The sequence below is a fragment of the Corvus kubaryi genome, unplaced genomic scaffold (assembly GCF_017639235.1).
Source record: "Corvus kubaryi isolate FWS band 111438036 unplaced genomic scaffold, C.kubaryi_AGA036_p1.0 67, whole genome shotgun sequence".
In the NCBI taxonomy this organism is placed as follows: domain Eukaryota; kingdom Metazoa; phylum Chordata; class Aves; order Passeriformes; family Corvidae; genus Corvus; species Corvus kubaryi.
The window spans coordinates 6,237,770-6,256,884 of record NW_024582055.1 but is presented as its reverse complement, the minus strand read 5'-3'; the positions used below and the strand labels follow the sequence as shown (position 1 = coordinate 6,256,884).

Genomic DNA, 19,115 nt, shown 5'->3' with positions numbered 1-19,115 from the left:
AAAGAAAAATATAAAATGAAATTGTCTATTTTTTACTGTAACAGGCAAATTCTCAGTGTAATGCCATTTAAAACTGAAATGTCCTCTGTTTTAAAATATTAGTTTGACAGACAACAAATAAGTCTTAAATTTGGTAAATACTAAAGGGGTGAAAATTTCTTTTTTCTACTTGTCTCATGGTTAATCATCTGTAGCACCTAACAAACTCCTTTCAGTCTTGCACAAAAGCCTATAATATATCACAGAATTAGCATCACAGGTGGCTTGTCAGTGAGACAAGAAGTTCAGCTTAAAGAATGACAGAGGTCTATTTTGTATTCCCTTAACAACTCTATATAGTCTGTAGAAAGATGCAAATAGTTGAATTCAAATGGCTCTTAACATTCTTCTTGGGTACTGATATAGTAAGGAAATAATGCCATAAAAATTTACAATAAAAAGGTACATTACATTCTCTGGATACTAAAGTTTTAATTCGTTAGCCACACAGGCACTGGGATGGGAGACTGGGGAGCAGTGTAAATGGATACCAGTCCAGGCACAGCCCAGGGAAAAGTACACAGTAAAATAATGATTTTCAATTTTTGGAGGGCCAACCAGAGTATGTTTAACCTGAACCACATTCTGACAACCCATGATGCACTGAACCAGGTGAAGCTACAGTTTAATGTTTTCCAGCAGGCCAGTGAGGGTGATGCAGGTAAGCTGGAAGTGAAGCAGAGGGTAGGAGCAGAAGAGAAAGGAACAGGATGCACTGGTACAGGAGAACTGTAACATCAAGGCAGCGGAGCAGAGACAAAAGTTTGGGATGAAACAAGATTGAGTTTTCAGGGAACAGAGGATGAAGAACTGTAATTCCAGTATCATATCTGAGATCTGCCAAGGCAGGCTGGGAAAATTAGTGACATCCAGGTGAATTGTGCAGCGGCACAAATGCAACAGCTTTGATGCGCTTTTCACCTTGTCTCCTGTGTGCTGCTCTGACTTAAAATATTTTTGGAAGTTCAATCTTCAGTGTTCAGTTCCAAAAATCTTAATGACTGGCAATACATATCCAAAAGTGGCCTCAAAAGAGTAAATGTGCTTTGACAGATTTCTTTGTTCTTTTAAAGTAAATGAAACAATTAGTCCAAATGAAGCACTTCATCACTGAAACCCAGAGGAATTTCTTGGCTGCTGACAAATCATGAATAATAATAATAGTGCAGAAAGGGAGGAGTAGTCATGAGAGTAGATAATCTATGGGTGATGAATGAAAGCCGATTTCAAGGGCTCTTGAGCTGGGTTAACTTCTGCTGAAATGCTCAGTTTCTGTTTCAAAGTGTTCAGTAAGCCAAGAGTGTTACAGTAGATTATATGAGCTCCTGCAAAGCACTTCATGTACTCATTCCTATCATAAAAAACTGATTATTCTCCAATTTCATGTAAAATGTGGTCAGTGGAGATGTTTATTAGTTTCAAGCATGTTCACTTGCAAATGTAGCTTGAATTGTATAAGGACAAGCTAAGCTTTCTGCTTTTCTGCTTCCTGTTAAAGCCTGTTTATTTTATTTTGCAATCATCTTGCCCATCTGCACCACATTTTTGTGTTGGCTTGGCTTCCTGTCCTGGCTGACTGCACTTGCTCAGGGCACAGGTTGTGTCCTTGTGGCTGTTGGTCATGCTCACTTCATCTGCAGCCTTTCACCAAACAGGGCTTTGTTCCTTCATTCCTGGGCAGCTTCAGAAGTGAACAATATTTTAAGAAAGTCAAATCTTTATCTTGTAAGAGAACATGCTACAATGCAGTGAAGGGGCTTTGCATCCAGAAAATTTCAGAAAGAATGAAACAGAAAAAATCATGTGGTCCTTTAATTCATCCTGAGCCCTATTTTAGAAACGTGCATTTTAAGGAAGTTGTTAAATCAGGTATAGTTTGATGAGACACACTTATCACAGATGAAATAAAAATTTATCTGCCTACAAACAAGCAAATGTCCCATTTGCTACCACGTTTCTCATCTAAAGGACGCAAAACATAATTCTTCACTTTTAAACTGTGTCCTTCATCCTTAAGGCTTCAATGGATGCACAAGAATAGGGAATGTGGGAAAGGGGGAAAGAGAGTGTACTACACCTGTACTTTTGTCCATCTGTTTGAGCTGGTTTTGGTTTGCACAGATCAGGAGTTGTCTCAGCACAGTGTCTGCACTTGTGCCCTGTTTGTATTTTAGGGGCAGCTGTGTGGTTGGGTCACACAGTGGAGCAATTTGTGGACTCAGCTCCTTTGCTGCAGTGTGTGCCCCAATGGAAATAGCCAGACTATGCCAGCAAGCCCCAATGTTTCAAAGGTACAAGGTGTCATTTTACTCTAAAACTGCTAAAGGCTGTGCTATTAACCATTACTGAATTATATCCTGCTGCATGAAGTATCCCCAGGATCTGCTCCCCAGTCCCCTGGCAGATGCTTGCAGGGAAACCCTCTGCTTTTGTAGCTGCAGTGACCTCAGCAGTTTGCATGAGGGAAGAGTTTAACTACCTATAGTAGAGTGTTCTTTGCAGATGCATAATCCTCCTAGCCTTCTTTCATGGACTAAAGGAGATTAATTTTAGAAACAGTGGATTTTACAGATCCCAGGATATTTAACCTAACGATTATTTTGCTTTGAGTAAGTGGGCTCTCTGGCTGACTTTCACTTGTGGGGAATTAGATCACAGACATATTAACAGCTACACCCCAGCTAAAGTGTGCACCACTAGGGATTGTCTTCAAGCCCAATGAGCTTGCTGTTATTTCCTATCTTAAAATCTGTGCTAAGTAAAAAAAAATTTAAAAGGGGGAAAAAAAAAAAAAGTTGAGGTCACACTGCTGTTGCAGTCTCATTGGGAATTCAGATGGAAAACACAGCTAATCTATACAAAAATAACACTTTAAAAGGATACATGAATAATCTTGGACATGAAAGAATATTTTAAAAGCCTCACGGTCTCTACAGTTTAGTATCATCTTAGAGTTGTGACCACCTTTCTGGTGATGGGCAAACAGAAGGATGCTTTTTGTGGAAACTGGTCCTTTTCTGGGAAGTCTGTAAATCCCCTTTTAATTCTATGCATGCAGCTAAATCTCATTCTTGTCATGGCCAGTTAAGGTGTGCTTTTATCTGCTTTTGAAGAGTGAATGAAGGCTTTGCATCCTAATTCCTACAAAGAACCACCAAGTAATGTTGTCAGGGCAGAATGGGACTGTGGATTCCTGCCTTTGACTTTTACTGGCCAGTTAATCCTAGGAGGAGTTGTGCAACTGGAAAGTTGCTTCTGTTGTGCTTCCCTGGATGTCCTCAAGGGGTGGCCTACACAAGAGCTCCATAAACTCTCAAGTCCTTGCTTTTAAGACAACTTACCCCATGAGGACTTGGGAAATCCCTGATGTTGCAAGTAACCAAATGGTCCCATGTTTAATTATAATTGTTTGGTATTTTGGAGCAAAATTTTCTTAATTAACAATAGAATTTCTCTTTGAACTAGGATCCCTATCAATGAAATTGATTTTCAAGAGAAGATAGTTCTGCAATTCTTAAAAAATCTATTTTTGTAATTATTATATGTATTTTTTCAATGTGTTTTCATGTTTCTCCTCTATAACCATGTAGCTAATTGTGAAAATTGACTTCCCCCAGGGTGAAATGGGAGGGAAAAAATTGCTGGATTGCAAAAAAAGGGGGAAAGAAAGGGAAATCTATAAGTTAAAGATTTCTTAAAGTGCTAAAACAAAAAGGTGAAAGACTTGGGAATGGGGGAAGAAACTTGAAATAAAATGAATCGCAAATGGGAGAAACAGTGTGGAAATTATTAAGTTGCTTTCCAGCTGCTCCTCTATTTTCTCTCAGCAAACCACAATACCAAATTGTCAGCATAGTTCTAATGTCTCTTTCACATTTCAGGGCTATGGAAGAGAGATTCTGATTTGGACTTACTTCTTAAGATTTAGAGATGTGTCTTTCCCCAGTAAATAGAAATTCAATGACGCACTTTATTGTGCATTTATTTTTTCAGCTTTCCCAGCAGGAAGATTGGCCTCTTCACATTGGAAGACCTCTGGCTGTGGTGCTTGCATTTCAGAGCCTTTCTACCTGTTTTTGACAAGCTGGGTGAAATATATCAGTAAGTAACATGACTTTGATAAAAGTAAGATTGTGTGTAGTCAGGAGTTATTGAGCAAGTGAATTTTCAGTTCAATTTGAACAAATCTATGCCTGATAGTACCCAAGAATTAACAGACTATTAACTCAACACTCATTAGCCTTTATATGCTAGCAGATGAAAATGTTTCACATGTGAAGTAGGTGCTGTTCTGTTCAGAAACAGATGTTTAGTATTTTTGCAGTAGAATAAAGAGTAGCTTCATGTTGAGCCAGGGCACTGATTGGGAGAACTGTGCTGTGTTAACACGGTCTTACTCAAAAGTTCCTGTTCCCACTGGGAACACATTTTTGTGTACAAGGCCATCCTATCACCTTAGTGTCAGCAATGGAAAGAGGGTCAAAAATTCCATCCTCTGTTCAAAATACCTTTCAGCGAGTATTTTGGTTCTGATCCTGCAGAGACTGAACAACTTGGTTCATTCTGACCATTGTACGGGAGCAGAGAAGTCAGTTTGAGGCCTGCCTATTTGGCATAAAAGAAAAACTGTAACAATACATGTAAATGTTTAATTTCCATGTGGCCTGATCTAATAAGGTCAGATTGGCATCTTCTCGTTCATTAAAAAGAGGAGCCCAGCTCAGTTACCTGAGTGTTCAGTCAGAGTAATTGTCCTGAAATGAGGATCAGAGGCTTTTGTTTTGCATTACATTCTCTAAGTTATACACACTGTAGCAGGTGTAAGAGATTGGCTTTGAGTCCTACCATGGTTTGGAGTATTTTTTCTCCATCTCTGCTGCTCATGCAGCACTAAATCTTTTGGCCAACGTTCCTCAGAAGATGAGAGGAGAAAGGAACGGTGCAGTCCAAGAAGGTGAAGTACTTTAATATCGTGTATGGCGTGTTCTTCTTCTGTCTTTGCTTACCTGGTTATAATAATGACAAAATTGTCAGGCTCTTCAGATAATAATCTGTTTAAAGCTCTTGGAAAGTGCCTATTTTTATCACTAATAATTGCTTCCAGTGGGACTACGCTTTAGTAAAGGTAAGTCTTCATCAGGGAATAATTAGGACTAAGTGCAAAGGAAAGACAAGTAGAATTTAAATGGTTCTTATTATTCTTAATCTGTATTATCTAAGGAGGATATTTTTTTTTTCATTTTCTGTTAGCTATCATGTTTACAAATGTAGGCAGACTATCCTGTGTCCAAGCTCTGAGTAAGAAGAAGTAGGAAAACACTGCTGTAAAGAACCAGAAAAATAGCACTGTTTTTGTGAGAGATCTCAGCAATTTTATTTTTACCAGAGTCAAGAAATCTTCTTGTAATTAAGTGACAAGCTTGTAGTGTTCCCATACCCATCTCTGTAGGAATTCTTTGCATTAGTACGCAGAGGCATAGCTTAAGTTGGCCAACAGTAAGAGGCCATCCTTGGTTTATTTTTTCTTGGACTTCTACACTACACAAGCTTTCTGTTCCACCTTTGCATTTCCTTCTGATGACAAGGGGTTGAAGTCTGCAGGATAACCAAAAATACCCAACATGGCTCTGGAGAAAACCTACACTGCTTTTGAGCACCAGGAGTAGTAAACATCTGGGGATCATTTGAAACTGTAGCTGCTCACTTACTATGGAAGACATGAAAGAAGCAGTTAATGTTTCTTTTCTGGGTTGGGAATTGATCTTTATCACCACTTTCCCTAACCTGTATTAATAACCTTCACCAGGGACAGGAGAAGCACGCATACTTTAAAAGGCAGCAGTAGTTGCCCTAGGTCACGGAAGTAAAGGAGGAATTTGGATCTGAGTTTTTCTTGTTTTCTATCCAGAAGCATGAACCCTTTTTGTTGGAAGTAATTTTTGTGTGAAGTTTGACTGCAGCTTCTCAGGATACATAAAAATAAATCAAGTTAACAAGAAGAAGAAAGAAAAAATCCCTTCTGTAAGGCCTCAAAAATGATTTCTATACTATACCTAAAAGAACTTTAATTTTTTTTCTTTTTTTTTTTTTTTTTTGGCCAGGCCTTTCAATTTTTAATTTAAAGTAGAAGTATATGAGAAGGTAGTTCTTGCTTCCTGTAACATTTGGTCTAATATTTTCTATAGCCTTTGTTGAAATACTGCCTTTACCATGGACCAAGTTGTTTCAGGAGCTGTTCCATCTGCCACTCAGAATATTCTGCTCCCATCAGTAGAATGAAGCCTTTGTAGGTCTTTCAATGCAGAGCCACAAGATTGAAGGGAAAAAAACCCCATGGGAATCCTTTTAGGGGTGTGAATGATCATTGAGGCTCACACTGTGAAATGATTACTGAGAGAAGTGTGAGGTGCTGCTTTTGCCGATGTAGTGGAGTAATGCAAGTACCAGTTTAAAATTTTACAAGTTCTAAACATTGCCATCTCAACAATCTAGCAGATCCCACAGGTCTCTATCCACCTTGGGGATGTAGGCTTAGGAGAATTTTACTTTTCTTAACTTTGGGAATGTAGTAATGCACAGATTTAAAAGGCAATGTAAGATATTCATGATGGGGGAGATTTTCTAAATGTTTCTTGACTATTTTTGTATGAACTTTTTTTGCACCAGTATGGCAAGGCAGATTTCCAAAGCAGCATACTTGAGTTAGATAGTTAGATAGATGCTGCAGTTAGATATTAATGGTTGAATCCCCTGTGATGCTTTGAAAGGGTACATTTGTATGGATAATAAAGTATTTTCCTTGTTCACAGATTTTTTTTTTTTTTGAGAAATAGAACTACAAAAGCATTGCTTCCCATAAGACAGAAACAAGGCCCACATATCATACTTCCTTCCTTCCAAACAGGTTATTTCTTTGTTGCACCTGGAAAGCATGCCAGAATCCCAGTTGATAAAAACTGGATTTCAGTGAAGTCAGAGGGGAACATGAAATCATCGAAGGGACAGGCCACATAGAAACCCTATAACACAAATAAGGGAAAGGTTCTTATCTGTCACAGACTAATTGGCTGGGGCCTACTGTTTTACGTATCAGATGTCTCCCTGCTGCTCAGAGAATCTTGAGTGAAGTAAATCTGTGCCAGAAATAATTTCTCCTTGTATGTGTTTATGTGTCCATAGATCATAGGGTGACCTGCTTCCTATCCACTGCAAGCATCACCCCATTTAAAGAGGGTGCTTATGGATCTGTGCTAAAGTACAAAGTGCTTGCAGTTAGGCACTTGCTCCTCTTTATTGGGTCACATGTGGGTGAGGGTTCCCTTAAGTGCTCCATTATTTTGGAAGTCATTTTAATGACTGCACACTGTACAAGTTAAAGCAATTAGATGTAATGCTTGATGTACAATATGACTTCCAAATGTTCACATGTAATGCATGTCAGATTTCAGTTGGAAAACAAAACAAGCCCCTCAAGGTTGCAGTCTGCTCTTTAGAAGAGCCACATGTTGTAACCTCAGAACCTCGAAATATCAGCTGTTTTCTGTGCATGATGAGAGCAGTGGAATATGTGCCATATTTTGTCCTTTATTTCCTGGAATCTGGCTGCAGTAATGATCAGATGTGTGCTTCTGCCAAGTGCAATTGGCGTTTGATCCACATTCAGACCAGTGAATTGATTTGTGCTTTTTTTTTTTTCCTCATGGCATATCTCATTCTGCATAATTTTTGTACAGGGTGTAACATAGATATGTAAATAAGGAATGAAATTTTCTAAAATTCATCTGTGGTTGCTCTTATATTACTTTTGGCTGCATGAAACTATAGATACCAAATGCGGTCAAGGACCACTGTACTCTCATACTGGTAGCCTTTGTGAAGCATTTAAAAGCAAAGTACTCTGGACACATAAAAGAAGCAGATTTATACCTTCCTAGAAGGAAGAGCAGAAGTGACCAGTCACTGTTGCCAAGAACATTTTGCCTTTGTCAGAAGAACCTCTCAAGGAGCCCAGGTACTCTCACTTGAGTCCTTCAGCACAGATTCCATGTCCCACACAAATTTTCTATTCTATTTTATGTGTGTCTGGTTCTGCTGTTCTTATCCACTACTGGTGCCTTCGTTATTATACGGAGTGCTAATTTTTTTAAATTATCAGACTATGATGGAAGTTACTGTAGTAAACTGAGCCTGAGTCTGAGCCATTCATGAACTGCTTCCCTGTCTCTTCTGGCTCATCTTTCCTTCCACAGAGGCAATGGCACACAGGAAGCAGATAGGGTTAAGGACAATGATAGCAGCTGCCTCAAGTGTCAAACACTGGTCTGTTTGTATTCATGAGTTATACTCCAGTTCAGTCAAGGAAAAGATCCAAATAGGCATTATTAAATATTAAAAGGACAATGGGAAAGCCTGGTTGAACCACTCAGATGTCTCCAACTGGATGTCTGGGAATTATTCCTTTGCAGGTGAACCTATTTGTGTGAGAAATATGCCCTAAGGCTCTGAAGTTTTGAGTTTTCTCAAAATGTGTTAACTGTGATATTGCTGAGGATTGCAATATTTCTTGAAAAGTTTATATGAAATGTTTGGATTTGGTTTTTTTGTACACCTACAGAAATGTCACAATCTGTTCTGAAGCAAATCAGCTTCCTGGGAGCTTTACAACTATTCAGGTTAGTTTCATGTAAATTCTGTGGAATACTGCCATCATTAATAGACCAACAGTACTGAAACAAGGCATTTGAATATTGCACTTGGAAACAAAACATTTTACATATTGAAATAAGCTTGCATGTATGTAATTTTATTTAATAGAAGATTATTGTGATTATAGGTAAAGGTGTCCAGCAGGATGAAGCAAATGCTTGAAAGAGTTTTTATTTTGCTATTTTGCTATTTTTATTTTGCTATATTTTATTTTATATTTGCTCATGATGTGGTTGGTATAAATTGCTTTTGTTAGTTTACTAACAAGGGTGGGAAGAGGCCGAGTACTGGGAGATTAATTTAAATCTAGCTCAGAAGAATTAGACACAGGAGAGCAACTTCAAGGTGTCTGGCACATATCAGTATTTTATTTGATTGTAACCAAAATTTTGCACATATATTCATAAAACACATTTGTTGGGTTTCCTTTTAAGTTTCACAGTTTGTTCTTTTTGTTAAAACCTGTGGTAGTTTAGAATTAATGCTGGCCATTTCCTTTGCTAATGATCTCAGATATACTCTTTTTAAACCCAAGTAGATGCATTTTTAAAAAAGGGCATGAGGCTCTTTTAGCAGCACTAAGATGACATACAGATGACACAAGAAATGACACTAAATTCTGTATCTACATTTGTATTAAGAACTGCAGTAAGCCTCCAAAGAATTATTTTTAAATTACTGCAAAATATATTTAGTGTTCATAGGCAAAACACAACATATTTACATGGAGATAGTCTCTGTACATTCATCTGAGTGTTATATGGGAGATTTTTTTAAAAAAGCACTGATTATAGGAATGTAAGAGAACCTGAATCGGATTTTTTAACAACTATTTAGCATCACTCAGGGTTTCCTGGTCAATCTTTCTCCATTTTGACAGAGAGAAAGAAATATGATGATCCCTTCTTTTAAGTAGGATTTTGGAGTTTATAAGCTGGTTGCTTGCTTTCTGTATTCAAAGGTGGCCAACAGGATGGTAGAAGGATTTGTCAGTGATCTTGGCATGAACCTCAGGGATCTGGGCATTAGGGACATCTCTGTGTGAAGCATTTGTGTTCTTGGACAGCTTGAAGGCGTTTTCATGCTACAGAGTTATGTTACTGGAGATCATCTAGCCACTTATGTGTTTACCATAATCTGTAGAGAAGTCTCAAGCTTTGATTTCTGAAGTATTTTCCTTAAATAAGAAAAAATCTTCCACAGTAGCAGTATAGAAGCAAGCTTTGAGGATTTCTCCCTCATGATGGGCATAGGGCTGTATTTCCCATCCCCTGCTTCTGAGCCCCAGCTAATGTTCATTTGTGTCCCACAAAGGCCCCCAGACTCAGAGCAAAGCAGGGACTAAAAGCATCAAAGGCCTTTTTGTGAAAATATGGACAATGCTATAAACCAACCTTGTGTTAACCTACTGAAGAACAGTGGACAAGAATTCTGAATGCCAAAATATAGAGAGATGTGTGAAAGGGAAAACTTATACAAAAGTAAGCAGGCTGAATAAAACTATTTATCTTTAAGCCACACAAGTCATGGTAATTAAATTAGGTCAGGCTGGCTATAAAGCTACAAAAAGCAGGCTGTAACTAATTTAGAAAGAGACAGAGAAGACCTGAAAAGAAAACAGATTGACAGCCCCCTATTATTTTTTATCTAATCAAGACAACAAAATGTAAGAAAGAGAAAAAGGGGAAAAAAGGGAAAATAAAAAGAAATCTCATGTTGATTTATCAAGATTTTCTCTCAAACCATTAGGATAGACAAAAGCACATAGTCACGTCTTTGATGTGTGAAGGCTTGCACATTGTTCTTAGTGCTAACTGAGGGTTACATGCATATTTTACCCTTGAGAAAAACAGAATAATTGAATACCTTTAAGTTCAGAAACTGGTGGAAACCCCAACAAAGAATGACATGATCAGATCTTTATCATTACAGCATCATAGCACTGAATCTTTCTGGGCATCCATATCATATGCTGCCATGTGAAGAGAAATCCTAAGTATCTGTGAAAAGAGACAAACACTTTTATTTAAAACCATTTCTTCATAAATCTCACCTGCCAGTTCATGTAAACATCCTTTTTTTGAAAATTATTTCAAATATTTGCTTTGAATTGGAATGTGACAGATTGTATAGTGTGTGGGAAATACCATTTTTGAAAGTCAAGAAGGGAAAGATCAGGATTTTATTTATAGTGTGGATCCAGTCTCATTAAACAAGGTTTAAAATAATATTTCAGTTGATTTCTATAATAGTTTTCATTCTCCAAGTGCTTAGAAAAATTAGCATTCTAAGGCTGTCTGGAGGGTGAAGAGGAGTGTGTGAACAAAAAGGGCAGGGCACAGACAAAAAGCCCAGCTTGGTTTGTGTTGGTGTTTAATGGCAAACAACCCTTTCCCACCCCGATTCTCTTTTATGCCTGTTTTAGTTTTAAGTAACTTCCAAAGGTTTTCCAGCAGCAGATGACGCTCAGCCACTACATTCATCCGAAATAAGATACGAACTTTGCCCTGTGAAGAAAATATTTGAAGTTTCAACACAATTAAGGGTTGCAAATTCTCTGTGAAAATGGAAATTCCCTCCCATTTCTACCAATAGGTCCCCGAGGGTGAAGTTTTGACCCCAGTGAAGTCAATGGAACCTTCACTCTCTTTCATTAAGACGAGCCATCCCTCATCACATCTTGCACTTGCAACAATTGAATGTGGAAAGGAAAGGAGAAACTATTTCCTTGGGGTATTGCCATGAGGTAACACCTTTTCCAGACAATGAGAGAGTCTTGGAGAGATGATCAGAAAAGCTACCCAAAAATGCACAAAGTCAGAAACGGGGAGCAGGCAGGGGAACAGCAGCATGGAGCATTTCTCCTCTCCTGCAGGAAAATGTAGTAGACAGAACATAAGCAGAGTGGAGTTGTCATTTTCAGAGCTGAACTGGCGCCACTTGGCAGGTTTGTTTCTGTTTGAGAGAAGATTAAGCTCTTGCCTTTTGACTTGAAGTACACTCAAAGCTCTTCATCAATTGATAGTTGGAATTTAACAAAAATTTGCAAAATTAATTAACAGAACTTCAGAGCACTGGCCCAGAATTTGGCCCAAACACAAGCTCCCTTACTTGAGATCTTACTTAAGTAACCTTTTTGTGCGCTTAATGTTTGAGGGAACACGGTCCAACTTGGAATATATCTGAGAAGGGCTGAAGAACTGCTACCAGGTGCATAGTCTGCTAAAAATCAATAGCCAGAGCTTAATACAGAACCAGACTTTTAAAGATAGACCACACAACCAAGTCTGAACTCCCAAGATTTCAATATAGCAATTTATTGCTCCATGCACTGTTCACATGCAGCCAGTATGAACCAAGGGACTACATTAAACATGCTGGGTTTCGACAGATTTGCTTTTACTTCATTTTTGTTGTGTATAGGTAAAAGGAGACCTGCCAGCCTACTACAGATACAGGATCTATGGGATTTGGACTATATCTTATGTTTTACTGTATTTCTTTAAAAAGACTCCTATTTAACTAGAAGCTGTAGTTTCTTTATTTTTTTTTTCTATTTTAGGCTTAAGATAAATTGGAGGTGGCACAGAGTAGTGGAAGAGCAACAGTCTTTAGAAGCCCTCTCCAAAATTAGAGTTTGTGAAATACTCTCCAAACATCTGCATGAACAGTGCTACATCAATGTTCCAGCGGCCTGGTTGAAGAGAGTGTCCTTTAATCTAAACCACGCTCCTTGGGATTTCTTAATGTAGTTAATTCTTCATTTTCTTTTTATATTTTGCCAGTGAGAAACTGCCTAGTGGTCTTTACCTCTGAGTCCTTTCCACTAACTGTTTCTTTTAGTCCTGGCATGATGCTGTACGTTTTCATTGCACAGGGATCTCCTCAAACAAAGGGAAATTATGAAACTGTCAGATCAGATTTCATATATTGCTCTTGGCATTGCACTCACTAGACCTCGTACAAAGTGAATTTTGAAAGCCTCTGATCTTTTATAACCATTTCCAGTCTTAAACATACTTTTAAACATTTAAAAGTTCCTCATCTGCAGTCACTGGGAATATGAGTATGAAAGCTGAGGTAATTTGGATATTTTCTTTCTGCAAAGACAGAGAGAGTGATCCATTACATCCATAAATCATTTCCAATGTTTCATTATTCTTTCTGCTATAGTTCTATTGTTTTATTAAGACTCCGAATGTATTTCATTCACTTTTGTTTTTTTCTCTTTCCTGCTAGGGATATATGTTGCTAAAATCAAGGTGCCTAGATGTGCATGTGGGAACAAACACTGACAGCGGGTTCAGAGTGGTGAGCTCTGCTGGGTCTTGTGGTACCATAAACCAGACACATCAAGGACACAAAATCCTTTCTCTCCTCCCAAGCTGCTGTGTCAGTCTGGAAGCCTAACGACCATGCATTAGCACCTCAGTTATTAACCAGCCTGTGGGCTGGGAGAAGTGTGAATTTTCTTCACTGATGTGTTCCTTCTCAGTTCAGGGAAATCAACCAAACCGAAGAAATGCTGACCTTTTGAGAATTAGCTAGAAGATCCCTTGACACAAAATCCTGTAAGTTTATTTGTACAGGAATTCCCTTGGCCAACTCAAAAAGCCAGACAGAGGATTCCTAGAGCTGAAAGCATGAGCCATGACAACAACAGTCTGAATTAAGTGAAAATGCTGAACTTACCAGAGAACACAAACAGACAGCAATTCCAAGTTACTTGTGGCATTGTAACTCAGCAGTTGCTTCACAGATCAGTCACACACAGCTTCTTTGGGAAAGAGTAAGTTTGCTGAAAACAACTGGCAGAGATGACAGGTTATTCAAATGTCTTTTCTGAATGCCAACAAAACAGAAGCATACTACCTTTAATGCTTGTATTATAAACAACTTGCATCCACTTCTGAATCCCCTCACGCATCTCCTTCACTCATATGAACACTTTAAACAGGGAGCTACTCTGTAAATCTCTCAAAAACTTCTAATTGCACTTTTCTTATCTGTACAATTCACAGCCAAGTCAGAGTAGAATATCTGTGTACCTTTGTTACAAATACAGTAGACTTTTTGATTGCAGCTGCCACTGTTTCCAAACCAATTCCTTAGCAGCCTTTCCATCCTGACAAGATGAGTAACTTTCTTAGAAGGATTATTTTTATCCTTTCTGTTTTTCAGTTCCTTTCCATTTTTCTTGGCTGCCTACTTGACTGCACGGCCTACTGCTCCATTCCCTCTACCTTCCAGAGCTCAGATTCAAGTCCTTGCTTGTCTGCATACCAAGTGTTGGTCTCCTACCCCAGCGTTTCTTTTGACTGATCTTGTTATCAGCTCATAGCCTGATATTTTTAAATTTCAGGTAGTATATTCAAGTGACATATTGTATTTCAATGTAGCTATGTTCATTAATGTTTAGAACTTCGTACATGATCCCGAAACGGTGAGTAGAGTTTCCTTCACTTTTTATCTTCATCATGATGACCTTTCCTACCTCTATTCAGTGTTTGGTTTATTTTAAATCAGATGGCTGTTTCTTCTCTCCATACTGAAATACCATCGGTGTATTGGTGTTAAGTCTTGTAAGTTCAAGAGCTTCTCCAGCCCAATGATATACCAAGAGTATGGCTGGGTTGAGTTGGGACATTATATATTGGGAATAAATCCTTGTGGGTTCCCTTGAGAAGAGACTCTGATGGTCTCTTTCTTATTTTAGAGAAATTCGAAATTTAGCTCAGCTGTTTTTCCTCCACTGGAAAGATATGTGTAATGTCTCTGAGAAAAGGACATTAAAACATTTTTCCTTAATAAGGTTTGTGGATAACATTGCCTACACTGGTCTTAACAACAAGCATAAAGAGGCCATTGCCTAGAGAAACTCTGCAACTCATTAGTTAGTTTATCTTTCCTTCAAAGAAGGAAAAGCAAAAATCTGACTGATATGCCCATCCAATGCTCTGTGAAAAAAAACAACTCTGCAGCCAGACCATTCCTTCACTCACAACAAAGCCAAACAAAGAGAACTCATGCATTAACTTTTTCGATTTTCAAAGAAGAAATCCTATAATTGAACTAAGAAATGTTTTAGATCTAGAAAATGGGATACTTTTTCTTTTGGAGGCAAAAAATCAGAGCACCAAAGAAAGGACAGTGCACAGAAATAGGGCAAGTTTATCAGTGAGTGTAGTGTGGAGGAAAGTAGTCATTAATTAATAAAAAGGAAGTGTTTTAGGGGAGTATTCAGGTGTTTAACAGAAGCTTTGCTCTAAGTGACATGGGCAGAAAATCTGCGAGGTTTTCTCAGAGTGGTTCACCTGGTGATCAAGCACATCAAGGAAGCTGCTGCACAGCACCAAGTTCAGGATGGAGATTATTGCACCACTTAACCTTATCCTCAGGTCAGGCCCTCCTTGATCCATTAGCTGTCATTTGGTTTCTTCCCACTCTCAGAAACCCTTGAGATGATCTGAAAATAAAAGGGCCTGTTGTGCATGGCTGGAGCTTTGATTTCCTGAAATTCAGCAAAGCAGGGCAGCCCGAGAGCACTGTGGCATTGCTGTGGCATGGCAGGGGCAGCCCTGGGATCTGGGACCCCACCTCTTGTTGTTGGGACTTCTGTCGTGGTATTGGCTGGTAAAAGCAATAATTTCAACTCCCAGAAGTAAGATTCTCACAAAATAATCAGTGAACTGAATTCTATTTCATTTTTTAACATTTTTTGGAAGTGCTCCACTACAGTTTAGAAAAAGAAGAAGGGAAAGAGTTACCTAAAAGAAAAGCTGAACAACAAGGCACAGGGGAACACGTGGCCAGCACACGTTGCTCTTAAGCTATTTTCAGCTGGAGTATGGGTCTCAGAAGTATGGCATAGATTCCAGTATCCTGACAGTGTCTTACTTTACTCTGGGCTCCTCATATAGAATTCTCTTAAGTGGATAGTGAAGGAAAAAAGCTTTTGTTTAAGTAAAATACTGCTTTGCTTTGCTTTCACGGTTTAAGACATTTTATCACTAGAGGTGGTCTTTAATATGTTCCTTAAACTGTAACTCTTGGGACCACCTCATTCCTTACAGCTCTTCCTCTGAGCAGGAATGTTGCAGCATAGCACAGCTCAGCACTACACACTCCATTAAAGGAGCTTGTATAGCATCCTGTAGGCCTAGAGGTCCAGCGGGAACCTTTGGCAGACACAAAAGTACTTTGGAAAACTGTGGGAATGCTGATGACCTGACAGTGATTTATATTATTGCATTAGAAAAATAAATAGTATGGCAGAACCTGTCAGGGTGGATAAAACGAAGATTTGCCAGTAACTCTGCTGTGCAGCTTTCCAAACTACTAGCCTGCTGGTTAGCCCAGGCCTCTACTTTATCCAAACCCTCATAAAAATTTATTGCAGATGGGTACTAAGAACCTTGAGGAAAATCTTTTGCTGTTTCAACAGCATCTCTGCCTTATGATAGTCTCGCAGTAACTTCCACCCCCCCCCCCCCCCCCAGCAGAAGAGATTTTCTCCAGCCCAACATGGTTTAATCCTCCATTACAAATGACAAAGGAAAGAATTTATTGGCCTATCTGGGATAGCCAAGGGATGAAGTACCAGAAGCTGTGTATGAACAAGAGAGACTTAAATCACACTTGGAATTGCAGGCATAGTTTCAGCTGCTGTGCAGAGAGCCCTGTTCTCAGCCCAGGTACTATTTTGCTCTGAGGCCTGATGGTAACTAACTGCCCCATATATCAAAACAAGACAGTTTTGTGTGATTTGGCTTCTCCTCTGCTGTGTGTTCATCAATATATCAGAAAGCAAACCTGGACAGCAGTGTGATTTGGAGCTACCTGAAGGCTGGAGTAGTGGGGCAGTGCAAAGGCACGCTGGGGACCAGGACTTGGCCAGTGCCACATCCTTTTGTACCCGTCACTGAACAGAAAGGCTCAGCTCCCAGCTCAGCTGGACTCGCCATGCCAATAAATCTCCTCTCGCAGAGGCAGTCCCAGCACAGACCTGGCACTGGGAGCCGTGCTCTTGTTTCCCATTAATGTGTTCACAGGTGCCAAGGGAGCTGCAGTCAGCACCATCCAGGGGTAGCCTGCGCATCCTGCCGGCAGCCCTGAGGCAGGAGCTGAGCGGCGGGAGCGGTGCCAGTGCCTGCAGCAGCTCCGAGGGCTGAGGGAGCAAAGAGAGCTGGTGAGTGGCCTGTGCTGGTCTGCGCTCACATGCCATGGCCCGGCTTGGCACAAAGCCAGCCCTGGCAGGGAACAAATCCCAGCCCAGGCTCTGAGGGAGATCAGCTGTGCCTTAGCTGATGATGTGCCGGCGGTACCTTAGAGAGACATGGTCCCAATACCCTGTGTCCCTTTGACCCTGACACAAGTACCTGCCTATGTTAACACTTAAAGATGACCAGTCTAAACCTTACTGACCTCAAAAGGCCTGCACAGACTCAGGATGGGCACCAGAGTAGTTCATTTGCAGAGCCATGCTCTTGCCTAGCCAGATGTATATCATTATGTGTCATCACAGAGCTAGGAGTTAAAGACTGACACGGTAATTTAGTCTGGGATAACATGGAAAATAAGGCTTTTTAAGCATGGAAAAAACATGACAAGCATGTACAAGCATTTTGAGAACTGATTGGCATTCCATCGTGAATAATATGAGAATAAATTTTCTTACTAAAAATATTGAAAAGTATAAAATCTCCTTGTTTAATGGCAAGCAATAAGACAAGTGCAAGAGTTAACCAAGTATCTGATTCAGTTATACATGTCCTGAATCAAGACTGAATGTATAGAGATGTGTTAGTATGATTTTAATATTATAACAATTTTCATTCATTAAGAGATTACAGATACAAAGAGAGAATCTCTTATCTCGTAAGAGAATGCTTTTTGCTGTGTTATTAAGGTACAAATCTTAAAAAGTGTTACATGCCCTGTGAAGGGTGTTTTGTGCCTTGCTGGCTACAGTAGGTTAAAGCTCAAGATAACCACTTCAGACTGGCTGCATACTTCAGTATTTTCCCTCTTCACAGTTGTTAAAACTTTACAGAGCCTCAAAACATATCCAGATGGACAGTAACTGTGACTGCCACTTGTGAAACCAGTATAATCTAGCACAATACACAAAGTAGGGTAAGTGGGAAGGAAAACAAGTTCTGAATAGAGGACCTCCTTGGAACATTGGATCAGCCATCAGACACACCAATTCTGTTTAGACAGGCCTGTTATACATACCCAAATGTTCTGCAAAACAAAGCACATCCCCATCCTTTCACCACTGCAGCTCCAAAACACTTCTGCCCAAGGGTGGTCTTCACCCTGCTCAAGGCAGTGTTTGTGCCTACATCTTTATTCACAAACTGAAGCATTGGTTTCCAGAGTTTTTTGGCAAAGCTGAGACACATAAACCGTGTTCTTCCTCTCAAGGAGTATAGTATCTCGGCGGTTTTGTTTGGGTTTAACTTTTTCAAATATGCAATAGAAAAACACGAACAAATAGATCACTTACCATTGTGCTGCCACCAGTGGATTTCCCTGCACAAGGCTGCTTGTGTGACACCAGGATGACCATAAATAACATCACCATAGCAGAGAACCTGGTCAAGAGAAAACTGTAGTTATTTGAGGTTACTGTTGTTGTTCTCTTGTGGGATGATGTCTGCTAAACACAATGTAAAGCAGTACATAGTGACTTCTTTGGACTTGCGTGCTGTATGTATTTTTTTGCATACAGTATGGATGTATCACAACAGGGTCATTAGGTATGAATGAAGCCAGGATGTAAGAAAAAACCCCAAACCTTGGCAGATGTATAGCAACTAAATCTGTGGCTTCATTCCTCACTCCTGCTGGCATGGGTGCTTAAGTTAATTCCAGCGCTGATTCCTACTTATGCATGTGTTGGCAGAGACAGATCTCAGTGCAGTGGGTGTTCTGAATCACTTCTTTGTTTGTTACATTTCACAAATTTCCAAACAATAAAAAAAATTTCTTGGGAAATTGAGATTTTAATTCATATTTCATCCCTTCTCCTGCCTTCCTCCCTTTACCTTTCAGTTCATGGTAATCGAATTCCCTGTTAAAACACTGGTGCAACTGCTCAGTTACACACCTGCTGCTCTGGGTGAGAGTGCTTTGAAAATGCATCATGCCTCCTACTACATGGGAGTAGTGATGTGTTTTAGTTTGCTGTTTTGCAGAAAACATTGTTTGCCATATGTCTCAACAGACCCTGCTCCTCCTTTTCAACAAATTGGCCAAGTGAGCTATGATTATTTAATTTGTCTTTTGGTCTTTTTGCATCCTGACTAGAGATTGGCATATGAATTATTTAATTAAGCTGTGAATATTACTGGGTATTGCTAAGT

At 39.4% G+C, this 19,115-nt stretch overlaps 2 long non-coding RNA genes across 23 annotated transcripts in view; one reads left to right on the top strand and one right to left on the bottom strand.

Moving 5' to 3' along the window:
* The window catches only part of LOC121674345, a 55,369-nt gene extending 45,737 nt beyond the window's left edge, over positions 1-9,632 (top strand). The window contains exons 3-4 of the long non-coding RNA XR_006019584.1: positions 4,033-4,140; positions 8,654-9,632. This is a non-coding gene — a long non-coding RNA (uncharacterized LOC121674345). The remainder of the gene's footprint in view (positions 1-4,032; positions 4,141-8,653) is intronic.
* The window catches only part of LOC121674343, a 92,550-nt gene that overhangs the window by 7,739 nt on the left and 65,696 nt on the right, over positions 1-19,115 (bottom strand). For 19 of the 22 annotated variants that reach the window (XR_006019569.1, XR_006019562.1, XR_006019573.1 and 16 more), the window contains 3 exons: positions 18,257-18,344; positions 13,438-13,553; positions 9,085-10,745 (listed from right to left, as the gene is read on the bottom strand). This is a non-coding gene — a long non-coding RNA (uncharacterized LOC121674343). Of the gene's footprint in view, positions 1-4,761; positions 5,046-5,394; positions 7,059-9,084; positions 10,746-13,437; positions 13,554-18,256; positions 18,345-19,115 lie in introns of those variants that run through there. The other 3 variants (XR_006019576.1, XR_006019572.1, XR_006019574.1) reach the window with 3 other exon arrangements.